The sequence below is a fragment of the Cetorhinus maximus genome, chromosome 12 (genome assembly GCF_964194155.1).
Source record: "Cetorhinus maximus chromosome 12, sCetMax3.hap1.1, whole genome shotgun sequence".
NCBI classification, from domain to species: domain Eukaryota; kingdom Metazoa; phylum Chordata; class Chondrichthyes; order Lamniformes; family Cetorhinidae; genus Cetorhinus; species Cetorhinus maximus.
The window spans coordinates 114,794,311-114,808,472 of NC_135890.1; positions in this window are offsets into that span (position 1 = coordinate 114,794,311).

Consider the following 14,162-nt stretch of genomic DNA (forward strand, 5'->3'; position numbering starts at 1 on the left):
CTCCTGTCCAAGACCACTAAACTACAGAGCCTGTTACTCAAAAGGTTTTACACTCCCCCTACAATCTCTAGGTTATTAACATTCAAGCTTTTTACCATCTAATTGATGAACTGGTTCTGTTTTCCCTCTTGCTCCTTTCCACTGTGGAGCTCGTCCCTCAACCTGGGTCTTCCCATTTAAAAGCAAACAGTGGAACCCCAATGACATTGCTTGGACCTGATGGCGATAGGGTAGTTCCTTTTCTCCATAGTAAGGTCTGTCAGGTGTAACTTCAGAGAAGGTAGGGGCTCAAAATGATACAAAGGTTAAGATCAACAAAGACATCCGAGTTCCTCAGGAAGAGCTTCTGTTTTTTCTGCCACACTTTGGATTTAAGTTCCCCTTTTTTTAGCTGAATTTCTACTCTAGCTGGATGAACTGTGTTAATTAAGTAATGACAGGAATGCACCATGAACAGTGGTGGATTTGGTGGATAGATGGGGTTAAGCTACAGGTCAAAAGCTACGGAGGGAAGCTAAGGGCGGAATGGTTTTGACACCTCCCGCCAGCGGGATTTTTCAGTCCCGCCGAAGTCAATGGACTTTTAAATAACGTGGACTTGCCACATTTTAAGACCCCACCCCCGCCACGATGGGACTGTAAAATTCTGCCCTAAGTGTGCAAGGAGGTAGAGTGGGTAAAGTAAGGGGGTAAGGGGGTAGGGTGGCAGGTCGGTGAGGTGATAGGGCGGAGGTGGGTACAGCTGTAGGTTGATAGGGTGGTAGGCGGATAGAGTGGTGGGTGGGCGAGGTGGGTAGGTGGGTGAGTGGTAGGTGGATAGGGTGGAAGGTGGGTGAGTGGTAGGTGTTTGGGTTGGTGGGTGGAAGGTGGGCGAGCCGGGTGAATGGTAGGTGGGTCACGGGCAGCAGAGTTCCGGTCAGGAGTTGGCATTCAGATTTGGAAAGCATACATTTTGAAGACTGCAAATATGTCCTGTATTCAAAGGGTTAAAAATAAATGAGGTTGACTCTTAATTGCTCTGTGAAGTGGCCCAATGAGCTACTCTGTTGTATTAAACTGCTGAAATGAAACTCCCTATCACTTCCTCAGGCAACTAAGGATGAGTATTTGATGCCAGCCTTATCAAAAACGGTTACATCCCTGAGAATGAATGAAAGGTTGTACAGGGAAGAGGAGCCTGTTACTGCCTTCATATGGGTGACGATATTATCCACAAAATATACAATCCCTCACCCCAACTCAGGGCTTCAATGGCAGGCTGTGCGCATGTGGATCAGATCATTTGTTTCTTGTTTCCCCTGATTCCTGTAGCCACCATTTCCCACCAGAAGGAGGCAGCGGACTCTGTGCTCAAAAAGGAATCGTGCCCCTTCTTCATCCAACCATGACACTTAGGGTTGCCAACTCTGGCTGAACGTATCCCTGGAGGATTCATCGCATGACATTCCACCTTCAAAGGCTGTCCCTGGTCAAACAGCCTGTTTTTTATGCCCCCCGCCCCCACCCCCACCCCCTCACATTGCCAATATTTCTTTAACCAGTAAACTAAAGTATTGAAGGAAAATGAAAATACTGCTCCGAGACTTTTCTCCTGGGTTTGCGCTCAGCAGTGTCCTCAGTTAGTCTTCAGTCCCTGGTGACTCCAGGACAACCCTGGAGAGTTGGCAAACCTGAAATCTCAGCCAGCTTAACCCAGCATCGTGTTATTTTCCTGCCGATTGCCCATGATTGTTTGTTGAGTGTGGTTTTTATGATTGAAACTGTGATTGCTGATGGAAAAGGGCGCGCAATGTGTCATCGCTACCTCCTGGGTCACTGTACACTCAATTCCAGGGCTGGTGAGGGGCGAGGGTGGGTGGGGAGGTGTGGGCAGGAAATCACATGACATGCAATGAGCACAGAAGTTAGCAACATTTACAGCAGGATGTCACACTGTGACATCTCATCGGTTGCAGTGATAATGTTGCCTGGCTGGGCTCTAGGCTACCTCCCTGGCCTCAGTAACACTGTGACGCTCGGTTTGAGTGAATGGGAACGATCCAGACTGTGCATTTTGTTCCCTCGTACTGTCAGAAACAGTAACGCTCGCCCAGCCGACTGGTGCCACACAATCTCGGTTTGAAAAAAATAAGCAAAGATGGAGAAAGCCAGAAAATTGAAAAGAGGTGCGCGGGATAATGGTAATTCTTTGCAAATGCGAGTTTTGATGAGGACCGTGATTTCACGCTGGGGGGGTGGCCAGTTAAGGCCTGCCCAGTGCAGAGCATGCGCTACAGCGCTCAGCGCTGCCTGTGTTGGGTGGGGGGGTGGTGGTGAGCAGGGACCTTCGATCCACGCGTGCAGGAAAAAGCTCCCTGAGGCACTGAGCTGCCTCGGAGAGACGAAGAAGACCATGAACAATTAAAAATCAAGCATTTTAAGATGCTAAAAAAAAAACACGTTCCCTCAGGGGACACGTTAGAAATTAGGATGAAAATTTTTAACGATGGATCCAAGCCTCATCCTGCCCCGCGGATGAGGTTTCGCAAAAAAAAACGCAAAGGCCACGTGGCCTTTTCGGCTGCCCCGCCATTGGACAGGCCGCGAAAAAACTTACATCGATTAGATTGTTCGTGGCCTCAATAGACCTTTCAGGTGTCGGCGGGCGTGCTGCCAACTCCTGCCCGCGTCCGCCGACATAAATACCACGTGAGTGCGTGATGGTGACGGGACGCTCGCCCGACGTCATCACGTGACTGGTGCCCGCCCCGCCCGACAAGCGAAGAATTCCGTCCATTGGCTCCATTAGTGGCATCTTCAGGGTGAAGCTGGCACGGAGGATCATCCACAGCCACCTAACTCAATGCCGCTAAAACTGCGGCACTGCCTGTGAGGGTCACCCTCACAGCCTCCTTGTGTTTACTAATGAACAATTAACCCACTTGCCTCGAATTCTTGCTCTTGGCTGGGGTGCAAACTCACTTGAGATAGACAAGGTGCCTGCCAAAATGGTCGGGAACGTTGTTTTCTCTTGTACGAAATTACACAGAATTTACGACACAGAAGCAGGCCATTCGGCCCCACCAGTTCATGCTGGTGTTCACGAGCCACCTCCCACCCCATCTCCTCCTATCGTCATATTCGTCTATTTCTTTCGCTCCCGCGTGTTTACCTAGGTTCCTATTAAAGGCATCAACGCTCTCCACTTCAGCTATTCCTTATGGTAGCAAGTTCCACATTCTAACCATGACCTGGGTAAAGATCCTAAAATCCTTCATTGAATTTATTATTGACTATCTCATATGTGTGATTTCTAGTTTTGTTCTCACCCATCGGTTTCAGATGGACTGGTTGAGCATTCGGGCACCTATAGCGCGTGGTGTCGTTTCAAGATCAGCATATTGTTTAAAAAAAAAGAGTTTCACTTTGCGTGGGGGGGTCACAGGGGTGGAATTTGAACTTGGATGTTCTTGACCCTTTCTCACATCCCTCCTCCCCCGGCACCCCACCCACCCCCCCCTCCACATTGGCAGTGCCCCTTTACCAACCGTGGGCACACTTTATGCACAAAATATATCACAATGTGACTATTGTCTGCTCCCCCTTTATACGATAAACAAAAAAAAAGAGTTATTGAAAGGATTGCACTCGCTGCAGGTGATTGTATAGACTGGCCTTAACTATGCTTGTTTGTCAAACAAAAGAATGGTCTGTGGCAATTTGTTGGCACTAACTGGCTTTGTGCAGAACAAAGCTTAAGACATATTTTGTACTCTCAATGTGACATGTTTTTACAAAATAAAATATGTAAAATTTTGTTACAAAGGGAAAAAAAAATAGGTAATATGATGTGACATTCCAGATTTTTTTTCCAGGTGTAAATTTCCTGAGCGGGAATGAACGAAATGAATTCCTATTCAAATTCTTGAAGCCCAATTCTTTTGCTTGCCTGGATTGTCCCCAGGTCGGCATTAAAATATTCCTCTTGTGATCCTCAACTGTGTCTCATGAGTTTTTATTCCTTCCACCAACGGTTCTATTTTAAGGCTTGAAAGAATGAAAAAGACTCAGTAAGGGATGCCACGTGTGTTTCAGTCAGCAAGTTAGGCCGGTCAAACGATGCACAGAAGAGAGATTGGAAAGTGTAGATGCGCAAAGGGACCTGGGTGTCCTCGTCAATAAGTCACTAAAAGCTAACATGCAGGTGCAGTTAGAAGTTAGGAAGGCTAATGATATGTCAGCCTTAATTGCAAGAAGATTTGAGTACAGGAGTAGCAAAGTCTTGCTTCAATTACACCGAACCTTAATTAGACCGCACCCGGGGTACTGTGTGCAGTTTTGGTCCCCTTACCTTAGGAAGGATATTATTGCCATAGAAGGAGTACAACGAAGGTTCACCAGGCTTGTTCCCGGGTTGGCAGGACTGTCCTGTGAAGAGGGATTGGGGAAACTGGGCCTGTGTTCTCTAGCGTTTCAAAGGATGAGAGGTGATCACATTGAAACATACAAAATACTTAAAGGGATAGACAGGGTAGACGTGGGTAAGATGTTTCCCCTAGCTAGGGAGTCTAGAACCAAAGGGCACAATTTCAAAATAAGGGGGAAGACGCTTAGGACCGAGATGAGAAGAGTTTTTTTTTTACTCAGAGGGTTGTGAATATTTGGAATTCTCTACCCCAGAGGGCTGTGGAAACTTAATTATTGAGTATGTTTAAAGCAGAGATTGACAGATTTCCAAATACCGATGACATAAAGGGATAAGGGGATAGTGTGGGCAAAAAGGCATTGAAGTAGATGATCAGCCGATTGTATTGAATGGCAGAGCAGGCTCAATGGGCTGAATGGCCTACTCCTGCTCCTATGTTTCTGTGTAAGAACTGTTACCTTTCCTGATGTCTGGGCAGGGGCAAAGTGCCAGCTACTAGAGACAAGAAGACCCAGTTTTCAATGCTGGTCTGCGACAAACCCAGGCAAGACAGCAGTTGGAAGCTGATAGCACAGGGAAACAAGGCAAGGTTCCTGCTTCAGTTATCCCAGACACCAAGTTGTATTTCCTGGTAATTGCAGGAAGTTGTGCTTCCAGCCGATCATAGTAACAACAACTTGCATTCATATAGCACCTTTCCTATGCTAAAATGCCTCACACAACTGCAACATTCAAGATTTGACACCAAGCCACAAAAAGAGATATTAGGACAGGTGACTACAAACTTGGTTAAGGGGGGTACATTTTAAGGGGCATCTTAAAGGAGCAGAGAGAGCTAGAGAGGAGACCATAGAATCACAGAATGATGATGGCACAGAAGGAGACCATTTGGCCCATCATGGCCATGCTGGCTCTCTGAAGGAGCAATTCATCTAGTGCCACTCCCCCATTTCCTCCATTTAGTCCTGCGCATTCTTCCTTTTCAGGTAATGATTCAATTCCCCCTTGAATGCCTCGATTGAATCTAACCCTACCACGCTCTCAAGCAGTGCATTCTAGTTCCTAACCACTCACTGCGTGAAAAAGTTTTTCCTCAAGTCGCCAATGCATATTTTGCCTTAGATCTGAGCCCTCTGGTTCTCGATCCTTCTACCAATGGGAACAGTCTCTTCCTATCTACCCTGTCTAGACCCCTCATGATTTTGAATGCCTCTACCAAGTCTCTTTTCGACCTTCCTTTCTCCAAGGAGAACAATCCCAACTTCTCCAATTTATCTACGTAACTGAAATTCTTCATCCATTGGAGCCACTCCTGTGAATCTTTTCTGTACTCTCTCTAACACCGTCGCATCCTTCCTAAAGTGTGCCACCCAAAACTGGACGTGATACTCCAGTTGAAGCCGAACCAGTGTTTATACAGGTTTAACATAACCTCCCTTCTCTTTAACTGTTATACCCCTATTGATAAAGCCCAAGTTGCTGTTTGCTCTATTAACCTCTCTCAACTTGTCCTGCAACCTTCTATGATTTATGCACATATACACCCAGGTCTCCTGCACACCCTTTATAATTGTGTCCCTTACTTTTTATTATCTCTGCTATCAAAACGAATCACTCCACACTTCTCTGCATTAGATTTCATCTGCCGCTTGTCTGCCCATTTCATCAACCCTCTTATGTCCTTTGAAGTTCTACACTATCCCCTTCATAGCTCACAAAGCTTCCAAATTTTGTATCGTCTGCAGATTTCGAAATTTGTCACTAATATACATCAGGAAGGCCCTAACCCCGACCCCTGGGGAACCCCACCTTCCCTCAGATGGAGAGGTTTAGGATGGGAATTCCAGAGCTTAGGCCCTAAGCAGCTGAAGGCTTGTTCACCAACGGCAGATTAAAATTGCCAAGATGCGAGAGGTTAGAATTGGAAGGGTGCAGAGATCTTAGAGGGCTGTAAGGCTGGAGGAGGTTATAGGGATAGTGAGAGATGAGACCATGATGAGTTGAGATGGAGGATGAAGTGACGAAATCACAGCAGATGAGAAGGACATAGAACAAACTCCATGGCTTGAATTTCACGGCTTGTCATGCATGCCAAATCAGCGGGCCCGGAAGTGGACGTGAAATGTGCTTCCGCCCATGATTGGCCCCCAAAGGCAATTTCACGCTAGCTGACCAATTAACAGCCAGCCAGCACGTGACGCACACTGAGAAAGCCCCAGCGCTGCCGAGGGGGGGCAGGAAGAGGGTGAATGCCAACAAAAGTGCGGGTGCGGGTGGGCGCTTCTGGCGAGCTCCCTGAAGGCAGACAGCTGCTGCGGAGCTGCCACAGGGGAGCTAGGGACCCGGACATATTAAATGACAAGAAAAAAATGCACTAAACTGTGTCTATGCAGCACATTCAAGCACCTGACAGCAGGACTCAAAAAACATCAGTCCCCAGATACCTTTTTTAAGTTATATTTCACTCCGGACATTTCATTCCGCGCTTGGAGGCGGTTTTTTTAACAATAGCCTGCCTGTTTTGCCCATGCGACGAGCGCGAAATCGCACGAGCAACGTAAAATCGTGGACACTAGAATTTGTAATGGTCTTAACTGGCCCTTGTCAGCGGGCATGGCTCCGACTCCTGTGCTTGCCCGCCGACCTCAATATTGCCCACATGCGCGGTGACGTTGGGACGCACGCCCAACATCATTTCACGCAATTTCACGTGCATTCAGGCGCGTGCCCGTCCGATCGACTCAAGGACTCTGGCCCATGAGGGAATCACACGACTGCATCATCTTTGAAATAAAGCGAGGTAAGATGTATTGATAGAAGAGCTGATGAGATATGATGAGGTACTAGAGGCTATGGTAATTAGGTACAGCAGGCTATTCACGCAGCTAGCATTTTATGGACCATAGATGTGGGAGCATTTTTTTTAAAAAAAGTCCTGTCAGTCAAAAATCTATTTTCTTGCCCCTCCTCATCGTCCCCCTCCTTTGCCAAGGCTGATCTTCACGCTCCTCTTCCTGAAAGATTTGCTTCTGAGGAAAGCAACATTTTGCAAGGGGACAGGTAGATTATTTTTGATATCTTGACAGGACTGTAGGGCAGTTATTTCCCAATCTGTCCGGACAGCACGAGTCGCAGTTCTGTAAGAATTCAGCCTCTTAGGCTGTTGCCTCTTTTCCATAGGGAAAAAGTGATAAAACAATTCCCCGGAAAACAAGCCTTCTATTTATTAAACTTACTCATAATTGGAGTAAAGGCTGGTTGATGCAAGAAATATCACCTGTGGTGGCTTGGAAGGTTCTGATCGCATACAAAAGCCTTCCTGAAGAAAGGTCACTGATTGGAAAAGCTCACTCTTTTTCTCTCTTCCCCGCACTCTGCCAGGCCTGCTGAGTGTTTCCAGAATTTTCTGTTTTCATCATAAGCTCAAATACTATGGTTATCTTCACAGGGATAGACAGCTGCTCTGTGCTGGCTCTTATCCTAAGGTAAGGCTCAAATGGACATCATCCCGAGGAAACATGGATGGCAATGGCAGGTCTCCTTGGACATTCCCTAGTTTCTGTTCCAACATCTGAAGACTTGGATCTTGGGAAAGGTCCCATGAGGTACAGGCCCACCTGCCATTGCCCCTTTCGAGAATAGTTCCCTTCCTCTTACAAATCTAGCACAGCCATTGGAAGGTACAGCACAATCTCCCCGCCAACCCATTGGCTGCCACAGCTAGTAATGAAGCAGGTGCTATCAGCAACAGTGCTGCTGCCAAAGATCTTTCCAAGTGGATCTCGCAGTGCGTGCTTGCAGCAGGAGGTAATTCTCCAAAGATAACGCAGATGCTTTGTGTGAAAAGTCTGAATAGTATCAGAATTTGCAACATGATAGCAAACTGTTACTCGCCACATTGAAGGAGCCTGACTTTCAAGGCCGGAAGCATTGGATGAGCATCACTAAAGGAGTGGACAGGTGATAGATATTGTCGATTTCATTGAGGGACCATTTGTACATGATTGTGCACAATTAGAAGTTCTTCCCCTTGCAGGCACTCTGTGGTCCCCAAAATCTTCCAGATATATTCCCACTCCTGAATTAAGCTCCTCACTCTTTGGACACCAAAACCTCCTTGTTCAATTCAATGGGACATGCTTAGGGGGCTGTATGGATGTGCTGTCTGAGGACACCACTGGGTAACAGTGTAGACCACCCACAGGATGCACAGCAGCAAGTGGCCACAGTTTCTTCGCAGCACCTCCCAAACCTGTGACCCTAACCGTCTCGAGGTCAAGGGCAGCAGGCGGACGGGAACACTATTACTCCCAAGGTCCCCTCCAAATCACACAGTTTCCTGAATTGAGACATATATTGTCATTTCTTCGACATGGTTGGGTCGAATCCTGGAGCTGCCTATCTAGTAGCAGTAGTAGAGTAAGCTTGCCATAAGGACTGCAGTGGTTCAAGAAGAAAGCCCATCAGCTTATCAAATGCAACTTAGTGCAGGCGATCATATCCTCAGGGCCTTGCTAGTGATCCCAAGACTGAATAGGAAAGCTGGCCATTACATGAAATTTAAAAACCCTTACATTGTCTGGCATCCTATAATGTCTCTTAGGTTGCATCATAGTGACTAGTTAACGACTCCCTACAGTAGTACAATTCACAATCATATTCAGCAGAAAATATATGCCATATTTCTGAATAAATGTTAGTTAAATGAAGCACTAAACATTGCAGAACAGGTTTTACATTACACACAAAGCTGCTTTCTGGATACTGAATGACCATATGAGATCTGGCTGGGGCTGCAATCTTTTACCACCGTGTTGATTCACAATGCATAGGCCACACCACCTTTATGGACTGAATAAAAATGTTGCCTTCTGCACAACTGGCGTTAACTATGTTGTGGGCAAGATCATGGTGGCAGCGACAATAATCTCGCACTAGCCCAGGCAATGAATTAAAACACGGCTTTCCAAAGTGCTTGCTTTAAATAATGAAAGGGGAGTTGGGAAGGAATAAGAATGAGGGCGTTATATTGTCAGAGCAAGGTGGGGATCTCCTGGATAATTAGGGAGCTGGTGTTTAAGAGCTCGAATGATAATGTAATCCAGGAGTTAATGGCGGATTTATTTTGTGGAGGTGGGGGGAGAGGGTGGTATGGGGTGGGGAGGAGGTGGAGAGGGTGGTGCGGGGAGGGGGGTGGAGAGGGTGGTGTGGGGTGGGGGGTGGAGAAGGTGGTGTGGGGTGGGGAGGGGTCGGGGGTGGTGCGGGGTGGGGAGGGGGTGGGGAGGGGGTGGTGCGGGGTGGGGAGGGGGTGGGGGTGGTGCAGGGTGGGGAGGGGGTGGGGGTGGTGCGGGGTGGGGAGGGATGGGGAGGGGGTGGGGTGGGGGTGGTGCGGGGTGGGGAGGGGGTAGTGCGGGGTGGGGAGGGGGCGGGGGTGGGGAGGGGGTGGGGAGGCGGTTGGGAGAGGGTGGGGAGGGGGTGGGGACGGGGTGGGGAGGGGGCGGGGGTGGGGAGGCGGTTGGGAGAGGGTGGGGACGGGGTGGGGAGGGGGTGGGGACGGGGTGGGGAGGCAGTGGGGAGGGGGAGGGGGTGGGGAGGCGGTGGGGAGGGAGTGTGGAGGGGGCGGGGGTGATGCGGAGTGGGGGTGGGGAGGGTGCAGGGGTGGGGAGGGGGTGGGGAGGGGGTGGGGAGGTGGTGGGGAGGGGGTGGGGAGGGGGTGGGGGTGGGGAGGGGGTGGTGCAGGGTGGGGAGGGGATGGGGGTGGGGAGGGGGTGGGGAGGGGTTGGGGAGGGGTTGGGGAGTGGGTGGGGAGGGGGTGGGGGTGGTGCGAGGTGGGGAGGGGTTGGGGAGGGGGTGGGGAGGGGGTGGTGCAGGGTGGTGAGGGGTGGGGGTGGGGAGGGGATGGGGAGGGGGGTGGTGCAGGGTGGGGAGGGGGAGGGGGCGGGGGTGGTGCGGGGTGGGGAGGGGCGGGGGTGGTGCGGGGTGGGGGTGGTGAGGGTGCGGGGGTGGTGCGGGGTGGTGAGGGGTGGGGGTGGGGAGGGGATGGGGAGGGGGGTGGTGCAGGGTGGGGAGGGGGAGGGGGCGGGGGTGGTGCGGGGTGGGGAGGGGCGGGGGTGGTGCGGGGTGGGGAGGGGCGGGGGTGGTGCGGGGTGGGGAGGGGTGGAGGTGGGGAGGGGGGGGTGGGGAGGGGGTGGGGATGGGGTGGGGGTGAGGAGGGGGTGGGGGCGGGGAGGGGGTGGTGCGGGGTGGGGAGGGGGGCGGGAGGGGGTGGGGGTGGTGCGGGGTGGGGAGGTGGTGGGGTGATGCGGGGTGGGGAGTGGGTGGGGGTGTCTGGCAGAAGGGACCCAGACAGGAACTTGAGGTCACCCGAAAGTTATGTTAACTTCACAACTTTGTTACAGCCACTTGAGGAGAGCTGGAGCGACTCCCCTCTTCTCCCAGGCCAGGTCTGACCCTAACAGGGTTTCTTTGTGAATTTGGCGAGGATGTGCTTTGCCAGGACTATAGGAGACCCACTATTTCAGCTTCCCAATTGTAAAGAATTAGTCAGACAGGGTTTCCTGGGTTAAACAAAGAACAAAATGTGTTTGTTGAAACCACTTCCCGAATTAAAAAGAAACCAAGGCCGGGATTTTCCGGCGCTGCCGAGGCTGGTTTCCCGGAGACGGATGCAGAGAGCCAATCAAATCTCTGCCGGCTTCAGAAGATCCCCCCAGCGGGAGAGGCTGGAAAAACCCACCCTAGGCAAATCGCGATCGCCATTCACACGTCACACACATTCGCCTGGGCCCCCCACATGCACCAATACACACGGCAGAATAAGAGGATAGGCTTAAGGATTTTTTTATAGTTTGTGAAAAAAAATAAAACTGAAGAGTCACACAGACTCGAAACGTTAACTCTGTTTCTCTCTCCACAGATACTGTCAGACCTGCTGAGCTTTTCCAGCATTTTCTGTTGTTATTAAGGTCAGCTGTCCTGTGGCTGGTCTCGATGCGGTGATTCAACCTTGCAGCTGTTTTGTTCAGTTGTCTTCCTGGGTGCAGTTGTACGGAGCAGATTTCCACGTTTTATTCTCAAAACCCCTAGGCTTGCCGTAGATTTCCCTTCTCAGGATGGTTGCTTTGCAAATCCGGGCACAATGCTTCTGAGAGACAGCAGTGAGGGCAAACAGCTTCAGCAGGATCTCCCTCTCTCCTGCTGTGGGTAAGCATCCCTTAAAGCACTCTGCTGGCTGCATATTCCAGAGAAATTCTATCAGTTCGTGTCTACTGCTGTTATTGTTTCAGAACAGGGAATTGCATTTTGATGTCTCGCCTCAGAAACATTTGCAAAGTCTCAGGATATAGTGTGAAGTCAACAGGAGATGGGGTCTTTCATGCTGCCCAGGGGGTTGAGTGCCTGTTTTTTTTCCCATCTCAATGGGTGAAATGTAACTGGGTATTATAGCAGTCTGGGCACTTCAGAGAGTTCCAGGTTTTTTTAAAAATCCAGCCAGAAAAAAGAAAAAAATATAAATTGTATCTTTATAAAAAGGCACATCCTTATAACAACGTACATAATATTATTTCCAATGTTGATGTTGCACAAAGACTTGCATTTACATAGCACCTTTCACAATCTCAGGATGTCCCAAAGCAACTTACAGCCAATGAAACACTTTGGGGGAGGTGGACTAGTACTCCAGTCACCCAGGTTATCTCTGGGGACCCTAGGTTCAAATCCCACCACAGCAAATGGTGAAATTTGAATGCAATAAGAAATCTGGAATTAGAAGCCTAATGATGACCATGAAACCATTGTTGATTGTTATTAAAAAAAACCCATCTGGTTCACTAATATCCAGTCAGCAATGTGATTGACTCTTAAATGCCTTCTGGAATGGCCTAGCAAGCCACTTGTTTATCAAGGGCAACTAGGGCTGGGCAATAAATGCTCAGCCAGCCAGCAACACCCACATCCCACGAATTAATAAGAAGAATTGCAGTCACAGTTGTAATGTTGGAAGGACAGAAGTCAATTTGTGCACAGCAAGCTCCCACAAACAGGAATGTGACAATGACCAGATCATCTGTTTTTTTTTTAATCATGCTGATTGAGGGATAAATATTGGCCGGGACACCACCTCTGCTCTCCTTCAAAACAGGGTATTTTACACCTGAGAGGGAAAGGCTTGGCCTCAGCCTAACATCTCCCCCAAAAATTAGCACCTCCAGCACAGGAGTGCCAGCCTAGAATTTGATGTTCAAACCTCTGGAGTAGGATTTAAACTCAGTTTATGACCCAGAGGCAAGGGTGCTACCCCCAGCACCCCCCAAAACTGTGAGCACATGATTAACTACTGATCACTTAGTCGCAGAACCTGGTGTCATCAGCTATTAATCAGGCAATATTAAGGGCCCTCTTCCACATTGCTTCTGAAATATATAACCAAAAGATCTCTCTGGAGCTCCAATGTTCACAGTTCCCAGAGCAAATCACATTCAATATCAGTTTACACTTTCTATTACCAGCCTCATGTCCAATCCAGCAAACTAATTTTTCCATTAACTTTAAGTACATCAATCTACCCTGAAAGCCTGAAACATGAAATGCTAAAAAATGCCACCTGAAAATCCACAAACATTCTCACCTTGGGATAGCCATCTTCAACTAATTCAGGCACCTCCTCAAAGAGTTTCAGTAGATTTGTAAGGCACGACCTCTTGATTGTGAAACCATACCTTTGAGTATTTCCCCACTGTAGCTCTTACACTAGTGGATTACAATTCCCTGATTCATGTCACACTGGCAGTTAGGAAAATAGGTTATTGAAACAGGCCACACAACCTGCACAAGTGTGGCTAAAACCCATTTTGTAAGGGGCTAAGCGATTTTGAGGAGACTTATTCCAGTTTCTAGGGAGCAAGTGACCACAGCACGAAATTAGCCATACTTTGGCAATTATTGACAATAAATTGCCAGTCTTAATACCTGGAATGCACTGCCTGCTGGTGCAGTAGGTGCTGACTCACTTGTCATCTCCAAGAAGGAGCTGGGCTTATTCTTCATATTGAAGGTAAGCGATCTTCCAGATAACATGCAGTCCGTGTGAATTCCTGGACTGGACTAAGGAGGCCGGAGCAGAATTTTCCAGAGGGTTTCCTTTTCCTTATTTGTCCTGGATTCTTCTCCGTAATTTTTCCCTCTCCCAGGGGTTTGCCTAGCTGCTAGGTCGGTTGAAAGCCTCTAGTCATGATGCTGCAGGCTTGATGGACCCAAATGACCTTTTCCTGATTGTCATATGCACAGGCTACAGGATAGGTGTAATAGGAATTGGAACGGAGACTGGGGACTGAGCCACAATGTTGGGGAAACTTTACTCTGGGTTTAGCCTTCCAAAGTTGCCCTTGGGAGTGTTTGATGCTGCCTTCCCAAGTTCCTGAAATGGAATTAACCTAATGATGTTTGAGTGCATGCACTATCCATTTCGCCTCATAAATTTACAGCAACCAGTTTGGGAAGCCTTTACAATCTGTAAGGTTCATCCAGGTGACTTGCTGTTGTGTGTCTTGCAATCATAATTCTGCAGTGCCTATCGACCTTCCAGCTGCTCTGGGTAATGTCTCCCAGTGCAGCAATCATTTTCCAATAAGTGGGATGCATTTCCTTTGGAGCACATCAAGCCTGCTTGGGGATGACATAGGAGGGTTCAGTCATTCACTCTCTCTCTTCCAGACGCCCACATGGACTCCTCCACAACAGAGACCACGGCACACAG